Genomic DNA, 16,040 nt, shown 5'->3' with positions numbered 1-16,040 from the left:
TTATGGTATCATGATTTGAACCTGTGTCCCCAGAGCATTAGCCAGGGCCTCTGGATTACGAGTCTGTCTGTGCGGAGTCTGCACATTCTCCCCGTGTCAGCATGTGTTTCCTCCGGGTGCTCCGGTTTCCTCCCACATTCCGGAAGACGTGCTGGTTAGGTGCATTGGTCGTGCTAAGTTCTCCCTCAGTGTACCCGAACAGGCGCCGGAGTGTGGCGACTAGGGGATTTTCACAGTAACTTCATTGCCATGTTAATGTAAGTCTACTTTTGACTCTAATAAATAAACTTTAAACCTGAAACTCTATTTTTTACCAAGGGGAGAATCAGGTAGTTTTAGATGCTTGGAGTGCATATAATTTGTTTTATTCATCCATGGGACATGGGCGTTGCTGGCTGGCCAGCATTTATAGCCCATCCCTAGTTGCCCTTGAGAAGGTGGTGGTGAGCTGCCTTCTTGAATCGCTGCAATCCACGTGCTGTGGGTTGACCCACAATGCCGTTAGGGAGGGAATTCCAGGAAGATTCAAAGCCGATCCTGTATTGGAGCATCTGGGAACATTACTCAATATACTGGTTTCTTCCATTCAAAACATATTAGTTGGCTGCTAGAGGATTCTCCATCTGTAATACATTCCAGCAAATCCAACTAAACCACAGACAGGGTCACAGAAGTGTTTTAATGCGGTTACTGGGTGCGAAAGCTTGTTAATGTTGCCAGTTTGCTGATTCATTCAAATTTCATCATATGAGTTGCACAATATAATTGCTTAATACTCTTTCCCATAAAGAGCCTGAATTAATGTGTTTAAAAAATATATATATTTGAGGTGATTTATCGAGGAGAGTTTTTGCAATTCCGTCTGCTCTGAAAAACTAGTTCGAATGGCACCATGTTTGACCACGTCACACGGTTTTACAACATTGGGAAAAGGACATTTGCAACTCAGGAAAACAAAAGCAATTCTTTTGGGATCTCTGGATGATATTTATTGGGCTGGATCTTGCTGGATTCAGGCATCTCCAAAGATGTGCGGGTTAAGTGGATTGGCCATGCTAAATTGCCGCTTAGTGTCCAAAGATGTGCAGGTTAGGAGGACTGGCCATGCTAAATTGCTCCTTAGTGTCAGGGGGACTAGCTGGGGTAAATACTTGGGGTTACGGGGATAGGGCCTGGATGGGATTGTGGTTGGTTCATGGCCTCCTTCTACATTGTAGGGATTCTATAATTCTATGATTCGGTGTCTCAAGATGTCAGAGGGAATAGGGTCTGGGTGGGATTGTGGTCATAAGAACATAAGAAATAGGAGCAGGAGTAGGCCATCTGGCCCTTCGAGCCTGCCCCGCCATTTAACAAGATCATGGCTGATCTGAAGCGAATCAGTTCCACTTACCCGCCTGCTCCCCATATCCCCTAATTCCCCTAATTATCAATCAGAAATCTATCTACCCGTGATTTAAACATATTCAACGAGGAAGCCTCCACCACTTCAATGGGCAGAGAATTCCAGAGATTCACTGCCCTCTGAGAGAAGAAGTTCCCCCTCAACTCTGTTCTGAACCGGCCCCCCCTTATTTTGAGGCTGTGCCCTCTAGTTCTGGTTTCCCTTCTAAGTGGAAAGAATCTCTCCACCTCTACCCTATCCAGCCCCTTCATTATCTTATACGTCTCTATAAGATCACCCCTCATCCTTCTAAACTCCAACGAGTACAGACCCAATCTGTTTAATCTCTCCTCATAAGCTACACCCCTCATCTCCGGTATCAACCTGGTGAACCTTCTCTGCACTCCCTCCAAGGCCAATATATCCTTTCGCAAATAAGGGGACCAAAACTGCACACAGTACTCCAGTTGCGGCCTCACCAGTGCCTTGTACAGTTGCAGCAAGACCTCCCTGCTTTTATATTCTATCCCCCTCGCGATAAAGGCCAACATTCCATTCGCCTTCTTGATCACCTGCTGCACCTGCAGACTGAGTTTTTGCGATTCGTGCACAAGGACCCCCAGGTCCCTCTGCACAGTCGCACGATGTAATTTTTCTCCATTTAAATAATATTCCAATTTACTATTATTTCTTCCAAAGTGGATAACCTCACATTTGCTAACGTTATATTCCATCTGCCAGACAGTCCAAGGATGTGCGGGTTAGGTTGATTGGCCAGGTTAAAAATTGTCCCTTAGAGTCCTGGGATGCGTAGGTTAGAGGGATTAGTGGGTAAAATATGTGGGGGGAGGGCCTGGGTGGGATTGTGGTCGGTGCAGACTCGATGGGCCGAATGGCCTCCTTCTGCACTGTAGGGTTTCTATGTTTCTATGTTTCTATCCTCGCCCACTCGCTCAGCCTATCCAAATCTCCCTGCAGACTTTCCGCGTCCTCCACGCAATTCGCTTTCCCACTCACCTTCGTGTCATCAGCAAACTTGAATACCCTATATTCAGTCCCCTCCTCCAGATCATCTATGTAAATGGTAAACAATTGAGGCCCCAGCACCGATCCCTGCGGCACGCCACTGGTCACCAACTGCCAACCAGAAAAGCACCCATTTATCCCAACTCTCTGCTTCCTGTTAGATAGCCAATCCCCAATCCACGCCAACACCTTACCCCTAACTCCGTGTACCCCAATCTTCTGCAGCAACCTTTTGTGAGGCACCTTATCGAACGCCTTCTGGAAATCTAAAAACACCACATCCACCGGTTCCCCTCTGTCAACCGCACTAGTGACATCTTCATAAAAGTCCAGTAGATTCGTCAAACACGACTTTCCCTTCATGAATCCATGCTGCGTCTGCTTGATCGAACCATTCTTATTCAGGTGCTCTGTTATTTCCTCTTTAATAATGGACTCTAGCATCTTCCCAACTATGGACGTTAAGCTAACCGGCCTGTAGTTACCCGCCTTTTGTCTACTTCCTTTTTTAAACAGCGGCGTAACAGTAGCTGTTTTCCAGTCAGCCGGCACTACCCCAGAGTCCAGCGAATTTTGATAAATTACTACTAACGTCTCTGCTATTACCTCAGCCATTTCTTTCAGTACCCTGGGATGCATTCCATCCGGGCCCGGGGACTTGTCTACCTTCAGTCCTATTAGTCTACCAAGCACCACCTCCTGAGTAACAGTAATTGTATTAAGGACCTCCCCTCTCACCAACTCTCGATCTCTAATATTCGGCAAACTATTTGTGTCTTCCACCGTGAAGACCGACACAAAGAACTTATTTAAAGTCTCAGCCATTTCCTCGTTTTCCACTATTAAATCCCCCCTCTCATCTTCCAAGGGTCCAACATTCACTCTAGCCACTCTATTCCTTTTTATATACTTGTAAAAACTTTTACTATCATTTTTTATATTTTGAGCTAGTTTAGTTTCATAATCTATCTTTCCTTTCTTAATCGCTTTCTTAGTCGTTCTTTGTTTTTCTTTAAAGCTTTCCCAATCCACTAATTCTCCACTATTTTTGGCCACTCTGTACGCATCTGATTTTATTTTAATACTCTCCTTTATTTCCTTCGTTATCCATGTCCGGTTATCCTTTTTCTTACAGTCCTTCTTTATCACTGGAATATATTTTTGCTGAGTACTTAAAAAAATCTCCTTAAAAATCCTCCACTGTTCCTCAGCCGTCCTACCTACCAGTCTGCTCACCCAGTCTACATTAGCCAATTCCACCCTCATCCTATCGTACTCCCCTCTGTTCAAGCAGAGGACACTGGTTTGGGACCCTACTTTCTCACCCTCCATCTGTATCAGAAATTCCACCATATTATGATCACTCATCCCAAGAGGATCCTTCACAAGAAGATCCTTAATCCTACCTGTCTCATTGCACAGAACCAGATCCAAGATAGCTCGCTCTCTCGTAGGTTCTGTAACATACTGTTCAATGAAACAATCCCGACAGCATTCCAAGAACTCTTCCTCAAGCCCTCCACGTCCAATTTGAGTCGACCAATCAATATGTAGGTTAAAATCCCCCATGATTATTGCCGTTCCACTTTTGCACGCATCCATTATTTGCTTGTTTATAGCCCTCCCCACCTCTAAGTTATTATTTGGGGGCCTATAGACCACGCCTACCAGTGTCTTTCTCCCCCTACTATTCCTTATCTCCACCCACAACGATTCCACGTTTTGCTCCTTAGAGCCTATGTCATCTCTCACTACCGTCCTGATATTATCCTTTATTAACAAAGCTACCCCACCTCCTTTTTCTACCTGTCTATCCTTCCTAAATGCCTGATAACCCTGTATATTCAGTTCCCAGTCCCGGTCACCCTGCAACCACGTTTCTGTGATGGACACTAGATCATATTCATTTGTATGGATTTGTGCCATCAACTCATTTACTTTGTTTCGAATGCTTCGTGCATTCAGGCAAAGTGTCTTTATGCCAGCCTTTATCTGGACCCGGTTTGTTGAAGCGCTACTAACATCTCCCAAGCCCTCTCCTCCTTTAGCTAGTTGTTTATTCACTATACTCCTGGCATTAGAGTAGACACCTCTCAATCCTATGGTCTGACCTCTCCCCTTCTCTGTTCCCAGTCCACCTGCCCTCTTGCACTGCCTATAACCCTTCTCTGTTTGCGAGCTACCTTCCTCACTCTCAGTCACGTCGCTTTGATCCCCTCCCCCCAACCTATCTAGTTTAAACTCTCCCCAGTAGCCTTAGCCAACCTTCCTGCCAGGATATTGGTCCCCCTGGGATTCAAGTGCCACCCGTTTTTAGTATACAGTCGGTGCAGACTCGATGGGCTGAATGGCCTCCTTCTGCACTGTCGGGATTCGATGATGATTTTGTGGATAAACCAAAACCACATAGCGGCAGTCACTAAACTGAATCATGTAGAGGACATGGTATATGTACCAGAAGACCAGAAATTTAGACCACGTATGGGAATGCCAAGCAGGTGGTGGCAGGGTGTATAAATCTTTATGGTAACTTACTCCCAGGACCACATTCCCCAGTGAGTACCATTGATCTCTGCTCTCAGATTGCCAGACTCCTGTTGTCTGTCTATGTGCAGGGTGGAACAGGTATAAATCACATTAGATCACTTGATCAGGGAGCGCGGGGCAGCAATAAAGAGCAGGGCAAACGAGAAACAGGACGGAAGGCAACTCACCACCACCTTCTCAAGGGCAATTAGCCTTATACACAGTTATTGTTTCACCTTTCAAGGAGGAGTTGACCATTGAACCATAGAATCCCTACAGTGCAGAAGGAGGCCATTCAGCCCATCGAGCCTGCACCCACCACAATCCCACCCAGGCCCTATCCCCATAGACCCATGTGTTTCCCCTAGCAAGTCCCCCTGATACTAAGGGGCAATTTAGCATGGCCAATCCACCTGACCCGCACATCTTTGGAGAGTGGAAGGAAACCGGAGCACCCAGAGGGAACCCACGCAGACACGGGAAGAACGGGCAAACTTTGACAGTCACCCGAGGCCGGGAATCGAACCCAGATCCCTGCCACTGTGAGGCAGCAGTGCTAACCACTGTGCCGCCCCCTTTATGGGGAGGCCATTTGGCCCATCGAGTCTGTACCAACCACAATCCCACCCAGGCCCTAACCCTCATTTTAAAGTTTATTTATTAGTCACAAGTAAGGCTTACATTAACACGGCAATGAAGTTACTGTGAAAATCCCCTAGCCGCCACACTCTGGCGCCTGTTCGGGTCAATGCACGTCTTTCAGACCGTGGGAGGAAACCGGAGCACCCGGGGGAAACCCGCACAGACATGGGGAGCAAGTGCAAACTCCACACAGACAGCGACCCGAGGCCGGGAATCGCACCCAGGTCTGGAGTGTGAGGCAGCAGTGCCATTGTGCCTGCCCTGGGGTGATTAGTCTCAGGAACACTGTTAATAAAAATATAACAGAGGGAAGAAAACACAGTTCGCAAAGGTACTCATCCTCCACTCAATTAACAGGAGAAGAACTGAGAAATTGGCATTTCTGCACTCAGTGATCTTGCCTTCTAGAATAAATCCAACCAACCAGGTCACCATACTGGATTTGATCATTATAGGAATCTGTGTGCCTCATATCCATGCCTGAACAGTACTTATGGCACACCTTGAGCTGAATTCAAAGAATTTAATCCATTGTGTTGTTTTTTTCCTTCTTCCGGATTCTTGCGCCAAAGTATGATTCTGTAAATACATCCCAGTCTCCATGCCTCCCACACAAGTTAACAAGAATTTTGTCTGCATGGCTGGTAAATCATGCTGGGCTTGGCACAGTTAGGGTGGCACAGTGGCACAGTGGTTAGCACTGCTGCCTCACAGTGCCAGGGACTCGGGTTCGATTCCCGGCTTGGGTCACTGTCTGTATGGAGTTTGCACGTTCTCCCTGTGTCACCGTGTGTTTCCTCCGGGTGCTCCGGTTTCCTCCCACACTCCAAAGATGTGCGGGTTAGGTTGATTGGCCGTGCTAAATTGCCACTTAGTGTCAGGGGAACTAGTGAGGGTAAATGGGGTTATAGAATCATAGAAACCCTACAGTGCAGAAGGAGGCCATTCGGCCCATCGAGTCTGCACCGACCACAATCCCACCCAGGCCCTTCCCCCACATATTTTACCCGCTAATCCCTCTAACCTACGCATCCCAGAACTCTAAGGGGCAATTTTCTTTAACCTGGCCAATCCACCTAACCCGCACATCTTTGGACTGTGGGAGGAAACCGGAGCACCCGGAGGAAACCCACGCAGACACGAGGAGAATGTGCAAACTCCACACAGGCAGTGACCCGAGCCAGGAATCGAACCCGGAACCCTGGAGCTGTGAAGCAGCAGTGCTAACCACTGCGCTACCGTGCCGCCCTTATGGGGCTAGGATTGTGTTCGGTGCAAACTCGATGGCCGTCTTCTGCACTGTAGGATTCTATGATTTGATCATAGAATTCCCAGAATGCAGCAGGCCATTTTCCCATTGAGTGAAGAAGGCCTATAGTGTGTTAGCTTTTATTAACAGGGGGTTGGAGTTTAAGAGCCGTGGGGGTTATGTTGCAACTGTACAGGACCTTGGTGAGACCACATTTGGAATATTGTGTGCAGTTCTGGTCACTTCACTATAAGAAGGATGTGGAAGTGCTGGAAAGAGTGCAGAGGAGATTTACCAGGATGCTGCCTGGTTTGGAGGGTAGGTCTTATGAGGAAAGTATGAGGGAGCTAGGGCTGTTCTCTCTGGAGCGGAGGAGGCTGAGGGGAGACTTAATAGAGGTTTATAAAATGATGAAGGGGATAGATAGAGTGAACGTTCAAAGACTATTTCCTCGGGTGGATGGAGCTATTACAAGGGGGCATAACTATAGGGTTCAAGGTGGGAGATATAGGAAGGATATCAGAGGTAGGTTCTTCACGCAGAGAGTGGTTGGGGTGTGGAATGGACTGCCTGCAGTGATAGTGGAGTCAGACACTTTAGGAACATTTAAGCGGTTATTGGATAGGCACATGGAGCACACCAGGATGATAGGGAGTGGGATAGCTTGATCTTGGTTTCAGATAAAGCTCGGCACAACATCGTGGGCCGAAGGGCCTGTTCTGTGCTGTACTGTTCTATGTTCTAGTCACCGACAGAGCATCTTACCCCGGCCCTCTCCCCGTAACCCCACACATTTACCCAACTAATCCCCCTAACCTACACATCTTGGAGTGTGGGAGCAAACCAGAGCACCCGGAGGAAGCCCAGGCAGATACGGGGGAGAATGGGCCAAACGCGGGCAATTGAGACTAGCTTAGTGGTTAAAAAAAAAAGGGCGGCATGGACAAGTTGGGCCGAAGGGCCTGTTTCCATGCTGTAAACCTCTATGACTCCATAACAGTGTTAGGTATGAGGAGAGATTGAATAAACTGGGATTATTCTCCCTGGAAAGACGGAGGCTGAGGGGCAATCTGGTAGAAGTTGATAAAATTGAGGGGTATAGATAGGGTGAACAGTTGGAAGCTTTTTCCCAGGGCAGAAATGACAATTACAAGGGGGACAAGTTCAAGGTAAAGGGGGGGGAAGGTTCAGTGGAGATGTGGGCGGGGGGGGGGGGGGGGGGGGGAGTTTTTTTTACACAGAGGGTGGTGGGGGCCTGGACTGCACTGCCAAGCGAGGTGATTGAGGCAGTTATGTTAGCGACGTTTAAGACTTAACTTGATAGGCATATGAACAAACGGGGAATAGAGGGATATAAGCAGTTGGTCTAGATAGGTAAACGTGATCAGCGCAAGCTTGGAGTGCCGAAGGGCCTGTCCCTGTGCTGTACTGTTCTTTGTTCTTGTTTTTGACAGTCACCCAAGGCCGGAATTGAACCCGGGTCCCTGGCGCTGTGAGGCAGCAGTGCTAACCACTGTGCCACAATGTTTAGAGGAACAGTTTTCGATAACACTCCTCTTTAGTACATCTGAGTGATAAATACAAGTACTCTGTGCACAGCCTGCAGGCCCAGTTCAGCTAGATTTATACAGTTAAGACCAAGTTGCTAAAATACTGGTGTTGCAGCTAAATGACAAATTACCATTGGAGGAAATACTTTAGCCTGATGCAGACTTAAAATAGCTCGGGGGAAACCACACAGGATGCATCATCAGAACCAATTTAGTTTACCCATCCTCACTTGCAAGGTCATCACCTTTATCTTGAATGAGAAGTTTTTAAGACAAAGTTTTTATGGGGTGCAGGCATTGCTGGCAAGATCATCATTTATTGTCCATCTCTAACAGCCCCCGAGAAGGTGGTGGCAGAAAGTTTATTTATTTGTCACAAGTAGGCTTACATTAACACTGCAATGAAGTTAGTGAAATTCCCCTAGTCGCCACACTCCGGCGCCTGTTCGGACCTTTGCACCCTAACCAGCACGTCTTTCAGAATGTGGGAGGAAACCGGAGCACCCAGAGGAAACCCACGCAGACACGGGGAGAATGTGCAGACTCCGCACAGATGGTGACCCAAGCCAGGAATCGAACCCGGGTCCCTGGTGCTGTGAGGCACCTGTGCCTCCTGATGCAGGCATCGCTGGCAAGGTCAGCATTTATTGCCCATCCCTAACTGCCCTCGAGAAGATGGTGGTGAGCTATCGCCTTAGAATCAGACAGCGCAGAAGAGGCCCTTCGGCCCAAGTTCGCACCGGCACATTAGAAACACCTGAACTCCCCGCCTAATCCCATCTGCCAACACTTGGCCCACAGCCCTGAGTGTTGTGATGTGCCAAGTGCTCATCCAGATACTTTTTAAAGGATGTGAGGCAACCCGCTTCCACCACCCTCCCAGACAGCGTATTCCAGACCCTCACCACCCTCTGGGTAAAATAGTTTTTCCTCACATCCCCCCATACCTCCTGCCCCACACCTTCAACCGATGTCCCCTCGTGACTGACTCTTCAACTGAAGGGAATAGTTGCTCCTTATCCACTCTGTCCACGTCTCTCATTATCTTAATCTTTTTAAGTCCACAGAGAGTAACTACATCCCTGGGGCTGTTGCTAAGGATTTACAAGGTTTCAACCCAGCCACAATGAAGGAACAAGTTTTTATTTAGGTCAGGAGGATGAGAGATTTGGGAGGGAGGAATTACAGGCGACAGTGTCCCCATGTGCTACTGTCCTCATTCTTTCTTCTAGGTCTTCATTATCCATTGTAAGCGTATTATGTACCAAATATTTGAAGAAGATACACTTTCAGGGCAATGGGGAAAGAGTGGACACTACCAAGAACTGGCACAAGCATGATGGACCTTCTTCTGTGTTGCATCATTCCTTATAAACGGATCAATGATAGGACAATATTTCACATTCATACTTAGAATCCCCCCCCCATTCAGAAGGAGGCCATTTAGCCCATCAAGCTTACTTGATACAGGATATACTGGCACTGGAAGGGGTGCAGAGGAGATTCACTAGGTTGATTCCGGAGTTGAGAGGGTTGGCTTATGAGGAGAGACTGAGTAGACTGGGATTATACTCATTGGAATTCAGAAGAATGAGGGGAGATCTTATGGAAACATATAAGATTATGAAGGGAAAAGATAAGATAGAAGCAGGGAGGTTGTTTCCACTGACGGGTGAAACTAGGGGGCAAAATAAGGGGCAGCAGATTTAGGACTAAGTTGAGGAGGAACTTCTTCACACAAAGCGTTGTGAATCTGTGGAATTCCCTGCCCAATGAAGCAGTTGAGGCTACCTCATTGAGTGTTTTTAAGGCAAGGATAGATACATTTTTGAACAGTAAAGGATTTAAGGGTTATGGTGAGCGGCCGGGTAAGTGGAGCCAAGTCCACGAAAAGATCAGCCATGATCTTATTGAATGACGGAGCAAGCTCAAGGGGCCAGATGGCCTATTCCTGCTCCTAGTTCTTATGAGTCTGCACTAACAACAATCCCACCCGGGCCCTATCCCTGTAACCCCACATATTTACCCTGTTAATCCCCCCGATACTATGGGGCAAATTTTTAAAGCATGGCCAATCCACCTAACCCACACATCTTTGGAGCGTAGGAGGAAACCGGAACTTTTACAGATGCACCATAGAAAGCATCCTTTCCGGATGTATCACAGCTTGGTATGGCTCCTGCTCTGCCCAAGACCGCAAAGAACTACAAAAGGTCGTGAATGTAGCCCAATCCATCACGCAAACCAGCCTCCCATCATTTGACTCTGTCTACACTTCCCGCTGCCACCACAAAGCAGCCAGCATAATTAAGGACCCCACGCACCACGGACATTCTCTCTTCCATCGGGAAAAAGATACAAAAGTCTGAGGTCACGCACCAACCGGCTCAAGAACAGCTTCTTCCCTGCTGCTGTCAGACTTTTGAATGGACTTACCTTGCATTAAATTGATCTTTCTCTACACCCTAGCTATGACTGTAACACTACATTCTGCACTCTCACCTTTCCTTCTCTATGAATGATATGCTTTGCCTGTACAGCGTGCAAGAAACAATACTTTTCATTGTATGTTAACACGTGACAATAATAAATCAAATCAAATACACCCGGAGAAAACCCACGCAGACACGGGTAGAACGTGCAAACTCCACATGGAGTGACCCAGGGCTGGAATTGAACCCGGGTCCCTGGCACAGTGAGGCAGCAGTGCTAACCACTGTGCCACCCATTCAACATTGTGATCAAAAGTAACAGGGCAGATCGTAGAGACAGTCATAGATGTTTACAGCATGGAAACAGGCCCTTCGGCCCAACTTGTCCTTGCCGCTGTTTTTTTAAACCCCTAAGCTACTCCCAATTGTCCGCTTTTGGTCCATATCCCTCTATACCCATGTAACTATCTAAACGACCTGGGTGTGCAAGTCCACAGATCCTTGAAGGTGACGGCACAGGTGGAGAAAGTAGTGAAGGCGGCGTATGGCATGCTTGCCTTTATAGGACGGGGCATAGAGTATAAAAGTTGGGGTCTGATGTTGCGGTTGTATAGAATGTTGGTTCGGCCGCATTTGGAATACTGCGCCCAGTTCTGGTCGCCACACTACCAGAAGGACGTGGAGGCTTTAGAGAGAGTACAGAGGAGGTTTACCAGGATGTTGCCTGGTATGGAAGGGCTTAGTTCTGAGGAGAGATTGGGTAAACTGGGGTTGTTCTCACTGGAAAGACGGAGGATGAGGGGTGACCTAATAGAGGTGTATAAAATTATGAAAGGCATAGATAGGGTGAACGGTGGGAAGCTTTTTCCCAGGTCGGTGGTGACGTTCACGAGGGGTCATAGGTTCAAGGTGAGGGGGGGGGAGGTTTAACACGGATATCAGAAGGACGTATTTTACACAGAGGGTGGTGGGGGCCTGGAATGCGCTGCCAGGCAAGGTGGTGGAGGCGGACACACTGGGAACGTTTAAGACTTATCTAGATAGCCACATGAATGGAGTGGGAATGGAGGGATACAAAAGAATGGTCTAGTTTGGACCAGGGAGCGGCGCGGGCTTGGAGGGCCGAAGGGCCTGTTCCTGCGCTGTATTGTTCTTCGTTTGTTGTTAAACGCTTTTTAAAGGACAAAATTGTACCCGTCTCTACGACTACCTCTGGCAGCTCGTTCCAGACACTCACCACCCTCTGCGTGAAAAAATTGCCCCTCTGGACCCTTTTGTATCTCTCCCCTCAAACCCATGACCTCTAGTTTTAGACTCCCCTACCTTTGGGAAAATATATTGACTATCTAGCTCTCCTATGCCCCTCATTATTTTATAGACCTCTATAAGGTCACCCGTCAGCCTCCTACGCTCCAGAGAAAAAAGTCCCAGTCTATCCAGCCTCTCCTTATAACTCAAACCACCAAGTCCCGCTAGCATCCGAGTAAATCTTGTTAAACAGAAATGCAAAGCTTATGAACCAAAATTCAACTGCGGGACATAAGCTCAAAAAATCAGATGCTGGGACCGAGAGACACGTTAACATCTTTCCAACACAAAATGATGAAACTCCTCTCCTTCAGTGTTCTGAATGCAACAGTTAGAAAAATAAAAGTTGTCCAAAATAAAACAGCCAACTGCATTTGGAGTAGAATTACAAAATGTGGTTTCCTGCTCTGATGCAAGTTTCCACTGCAGCAATCATTTTAACTTCACAGTTTTTGGGTACAAGTGTTTGTGTGTGTGTGTGTGTGTGTGTGTGTGTGTGTGTGTGTGTGTGTGTGTGTGTATGTGTGTGTGTCTGTCTGTCTGTGTTGGGGGGGACACTCATTTTGGTTATCCACATTACATGCAAGGTAATAACTAGGAGTGCAATAGGGGGTAACATCACAAGGTTGTCATCACATTCAAAACTCAACTGCAAGATCCCATGACAATATTTAAAGAATTCCAGAAACGTTCCTTCATATTTTGCAAACATGTAATCATAGAATCCCCCCAGTGTAGAAGGAGGCCATTTGCCCATTGAGTATGCACCAACCCAGGCCCTATCCCCATAACTCCACGTGTTTACCCTCGTCCCCCTGACACTAATTGACAATTAACATAGAAACAAACATAGAAACATAGAAACCCTACAGTGCAGAAGGAGGCCATTCGGCCCATCGAGTCTGCACCGACCACAATCCCACCCAGGCCCTACCCCCACATATTTACCCGCTAACCTACGCATCTCAGGATTCCAAGGGGCAATTTTTAACCTGGCCAATCAACCTAACCCGCACATCTTTGGACTGTGGGAGGAAACCGGAGCACCCGGAGGAAACCCACGCAGACACAAGGAGAATGTGCAAACTCCACACAGACAGTGACCCGAGCCGGGAATCGAACCCGGGACCCTGGAGCTGTGAAGCAGCAGTGCTAACCACTGTGCTACCGTGCCGCCCGTTTAGCATGGCCAATCCACTAGCCCACACATCTTTGGACACTAAGGGGCTATTTAGCCTGGCCAATCCACCTAACCTAGACATCTTTGAACATTAAGGGCCAATTTAGCATGGCCAATCCACCTTACCTGCACATCTTTGGACATTTAGGAGCAATTTAACCTGGCCGATCCACCTAACCTCCCATTTTTGGAGTGTGGGAGGAAACCAGAGCACCTGCAGTAAATCCACGCAGACACGGGAAGAACGTGCAGACTCCGCACAGTCACCCGAGGCTGGAATTGAACGTCAGTCCCTGGCGCTGAGGCAGCAGAGCTAACCACTGTGCCACCATAAATTAAAGCAAATCATGCGCAAAATTAAGCTTCAAAGGCTAATTGAGACTAGAAACAATATAAATCAAAGCTTACTTGCAATTGCATGATTGAATGCCAGAAACGTGGTACATGACTCTTCATTCCAGAGTTTCAAAAGAAATTCAAATGAAGGACCGGGCTGACAAAGCAGCAACTTCAAAGCCAAATTCAATCACAGCTGGAATAGTACGTCCACTTCTTGGCACCAGGCTATAAGTTTTTTAAAAAACTTTTATTTGTTAGTGTCACAAGTAGGCTTATGTTAACACTGCAATGTTACTGTGAAAATCCTCCAGTCGCCACACGCCGGCGCCTGTTCAGATACACGGAGGGCGAATTTAGCACGGCCAATGCACCTCACCAGCACGTCTTTCGGATTGTGAGGGGAAACCGGAGCACCCGGAGGAAACCCACGCAGTCACGGGGAGAACGTGCAGACTCCGCACAGACAGTGACCCAAGCCGGGAATCGAACCCGGGTCCCTGGGTTGTGAAGTATCAGTGTTAACCACTGTGCCACCCTGTCAAGGCCTTCAGAGGAAGAAGGGATTCACTAGGACGGTAGCAGAGATGAATGGCTTCAATTATCTGGAGAGATGAGACTCGCTGTCAGAGCAGAAAAAGTTGAGAGAAGGTTTGATGGAATAGAGTCCTGAAGATATACAGCAGGGAAGCAGGCCCTTCTGCCCAACTCTATCATGCTGACCAGGTTTCCTAAACTGAACGAGTCCCATTTAACTGCTTTTGGCCCATATCCCACTAAACCGTTCCCATTCCATGTACCTGTCCAAATGTTTGATTTGATTTGTCACATGTATTAGCATACAGTGAAAAGTATTGTTTCTTGCACATTACACAAAGCATACCGTTCACAGAGAAGGAAAGGAGAGAGCACAGAATGTAGTGTTACAGTTATAGCTAGTGTGTAGAGAAAGATCAAAATGCGAGGTGGGTCCATTCAAAAGTCTGATGGCATAAAGGTGTTCAAGACGTTTTCTGCTCAGAAGAAAGATTTATTTAACGCACTCACACCAAGGCTCATGTCCAGAGAATAGATTTAGATAATTGGCTGAAGAATCGAGGTGATATCAGGAAAAATATTTTTTATTCATCTAGGTTTGATTTGGAATGACTGCTGAGTGATGGAAGATGATTCAATGCCAACATGCAAAAAAAAGGGGAACTGGGTAATATTTTTAAGAGGAACGCTTTGCAGGGCATGCATGGGAGAGGAACTAATTTGAAAGTTCTTTTAAAAAGGTAGACCATAGGCTTGATGGGCCAAATAGCCTGCGTTTATGTGGCAACATTCCATGCCAAGACCACTGCACGAACTTTACTACCTGTAATCAACCCAACCCAAAACTCCCCATGCTCCAAAATCATAGAACCCCTACAGTGCAGGAGGAGGCCATTCAGCCCATCAAGCCTGCACCAACAACAATCCCAGTCAGACCCTAACCCCGCATATTTACCCTACTAATCCCCCTGACCCCAAGGGGCAATTTAATACGGCCAATCCACTTAACCTGCACATCTTTGGAGCGTGGGAGGAAACCGGAGCACCTGGAGGAAACCCATGTAGACACGGGGAGAACGCACAAACTCCACACAGACAGTGACACGAGGCCAGAATCGAACCCGGGTCCCTGGCGCTGTGAGGCAGCAGTGCTAACCACTTACTACCCCTGCAAAATGTTCCTCTTGGGGTGGTGGGTTGGGATTCTAGTCTTCGGAAGCTTTCATCAGTTGAAGAAAATAAAAACACCTTTGTTCACCGTCACGTAGCCTCACCAATAATTGAAAAATGGATAAAATCAAGCTTTCTCAGTGTTCAAAGACAATGTTTAGTTTTGTCCCCTAGCTTTATAAAGTAGCCAATGTTCCTAATGTCAGAATAGCTGCAAGCACAATAGCTTGTCTATCCAGCTGGTTAATTGCACTTAGAGGGGATGACAAATTAAGCAGTATTTAAATTTTATTAAAAACCAATTTAATGATTAGCCATGGACTTGGCTCCAAATCCAAAAACGACATCCAACACAATACACTGAAGACTTTCATCCGATTGCATGGAAAATGCCACTGTCCAAGGAGGCCTCGAGCTGCACGCGTGGCCCACCTCAGCTTCAAGATTGAAGAGACTGCAGTTACTTAGCCCACTGCAGACTCAGTCAAACCTTCACACAGGAAAATGTGCTACTGGTTAGGAGTCACAGCTGGGAAAATTATTCCAGTTTCACTTTAGAATAAGTCTGAGCGATTTAGGGCTATCACTGTGATAAGCACCTGTGTTGGCATTACTGAGATAGAAATCATAGAATCCCTATAGTGCAGAACAGGCCATTCGACCCATCGAGTCTGCATTGACTCTCTGACAGAGCATCTTA

Source organism: Mustelus asterias, chromosome 29 (genome assembly GCF_964213995.1).
Source record: "Mustelus asterias chromosome 29, sMusAst1.hap1.1, whole genome shotgun sequence".
NCBI lineage: Eukaryota > Metazoa > Chordata > Chondrichthyes > Carcharhiniformes > Triakidae > Mustelus > Mustelus asterias.
This window is presented reverse-complemented; position numbering follows the sequence as displayed.